Source organism: Diuraphis noxia, unplaced genomic scaffold (assembly GCF_037042655.1).
Source record: "Diuraphis noxia isolate RWA-SAM2 unplaced genomic scaffold, SU_Dnox_SAM2 contig0001, whole genome shotgun sequence".
Taxonomy (NCBI): domain Eukaryota; kingdom Metazoa; phylum Arthropoda; class Insecta; order Hemiptera; family Aphididae; genus Diuraphis; species Diuraphis noxia.
In genome coordinates this window covers 64524951-64527446 of record NW_028301711.1, presented here as the reverse complement: position 1 = coordinate 64527446, position 2496 = coordinate 64524951, and the positions used below count along the sequence as shown (strand labels likewise).

Below are 2496 nucleotides of genomic sequence, written 5' to 3'. Positions count from 1 at the left end.
TCAACTACTAGCAATAAATAAATTTATTATTATTAAAAAAAAATTTGGACAAAATTACATATTAAATCCAATAACATCGATTTTGGTTATTTTGTTGTAATTTAAAAATAAATATTATTCGTGGATATAAGAAACTTTTAAGAATATATTGACATATTTTTGTATTTTATACACACAATGACATTTTCAATTGTATTTTTTGGAGGGGAAAATGAATTTAACCTACTGTAGAAGATACTAATACCTAATACTAAAATTAATTACTTTAATCACAATAATATTATAAAATATGCCTATTGCCTACCTATAGTAATATTATAGACATACCGTCTCAAAATCTGGTTTTTCGTACACAATAATATTATTATACAGGGACTTACTATTGTAATTTGTAACCTAACTGTAAGCTATGTTACAGTAGAGCCTGGTCTGGCCGAACACAAGCCACTCCCGCATTTTATAATACCTAATCAGAAATCTAGGTTTTTATGTTTAATAATATTTTATATTACATATTTATTACTTATATGATAATATTTTAATTTATTATTTCACCATTTTAATATTAATAAATATATATTTTATACTAGCAGCGGCCCACCAGGAAATTTCCCAGCATCCCGGTTGTCCAGTCCGCCACTGATATATAGTATTTCTTATACAGAAAAATTTTAGTAATTAATAAAACATAAGTAACAATATTAATCTACAGTATAAATGTATAATTTTAATATGGGAAAATTTATGTTGATTTTGAAGGTAACAATTTTTTTTTTCATTTTGATTAGTAGTTTCTTTTTTTTTCAATTCTTTTTTGTAAATTTGCATTTTGATCTTTTAATCTGTGTCCACGTTGAGCTCCTTGTGCTGGTATTTGTATCGTTTGTTTAATTGATGGTAATATAACATTGTTGTTTGTAGTGTTTGTACACTTATCCAATTTTTTTATTTTTTTTTTGTTCTTAGTTTTTGTTTTTTATTTCTTCATTTAAATATCTTATGAATATAAATGTTCGAGTTTTCACTAAACTGAATACCACTTCTGTAGGAACATTGCAGCCTTCACAGTTATGAATAACCTGTAAATAATATTGAATTTTATATTATTTAGTTTTTAGTTTTTACTATTACCTTCCTAAATTAAAATGATTGTACCTACTGATTTGTGTTAAATTAATAAATAATATAAATTTAATTTATTCTCAATCTGAAAATAATGTATAAATATATGTACTTGCTAAAATGAATTGTTAAATACATTGGTTGGTATATATATTAAAATACCTGTGCACTTATCCTATCCAGAATTTTTGGTTTTTTTGAAAAATTGTCTCCATGTTCATTTTGAAATAATTTTTCCATTTCAAACGCTATTTTTTCTAGTTCTGGACAAGGATACAACAAATTTCCCTTTGAAATATACAGCAGCCATTCAGGTATATCAGTATGAATAATTTCTTTGCTTGGAATACCTAATGTTGGATATTTTGCTCTGAAATATTTGTAAAATGGTTTATTAATGATTTATAGAAAACATCTGTATGAAATCAGGTAATTTGTATATTATTATTTTTACTTGAATTTGTAGGCTGTATAGCCAGCTAAATATATTAATCCTGCTTTAGAAATTCTACCTACCAATTGACAAGCAATCTTCATTTTGAACTTTTATGCTTTCTTCTGGTTCCAATTCTGCATTTAAAGATGTATCATCAATTATAGCATCAAAAATAGATTGAGTCAAAACTATTTCTGGTTCATCTGTAGTTATGGTAGATAAAGATGATGGTGTGACAATGTTTTCTGTATTGGTGGTATCTTCTTTACAGTTTGTATGAAGTGTAAATACTGTGCTTGAGTGCTTACCTACATAAAATGTACTTTCTCAAACGATATATGAATTCCAAGGGATGAGGATTATCAAAATTACATCCCATTCCCCGCATGTAAGAAAAAAAGTTTCCAATATATCTTGATTAAAACGCTTTGTTATTAAATAACTAATATTAAAATTTTGTTTTCGATATGAAAAAATACCCTGATTTGATGCATTTGTTAATAATATGCCATGTTGAAATGGCTGAAGTGTGTTATGTGATTTTACTACATCATTGAGTATTTTATTTTGGACATCTAAATCTATTCCATATGCATTTGACCCAGGATGATGTCCATATTTCATACTGGAATTTAAAATGTCAAACCAAGAATTTATATTAGGTTAATAAATGATGCTGTGAGTTTATTTCAATCGCCTAGTAAATTAGAATCTCCGGCCAATAAAATAGCTTGTGCCACATTACGCGACAATAGTTTTGTGGCACTTTTTACTCACTGTCTCTCATTGCCTTTTACTTGTAAAATTGAATTATTAAGTTTCCAACCAGTTTTTAACCCTTTTAGATGATTCTGTGTTTGTAATTCTACAAGTTTCTCCAACTGCTATATACATGATAAATTATCATGGCTATATATAGTACCACAGATATATATAAT

At 26.6% G+C, this 2496-nt stretch overlaps 1 long non-coding RNA gene across 1 annotated transcript; it reads right to left on the bottom strand.

Moving 5' to 3' along the window:
- Positions 1-848: 848 nt before the first annotated feature.
- LOC149061281 (uncharacterized) lies at positions 849-1858 on the bottom strand. Its single transcript, XR_016190195.1, has 3 exons — positions 1639-1858; positions 1285-1492; positions 849-1079 (listed from the first exon to the last, which is right to left on the bottom strand). It is a non-coding gene; the product is annotated as an uncharacterized LOC149061281 (long non-coding RNA).
- Between the last annotated feature and the right edge of the window lie 638 nt (positions 1859-2496).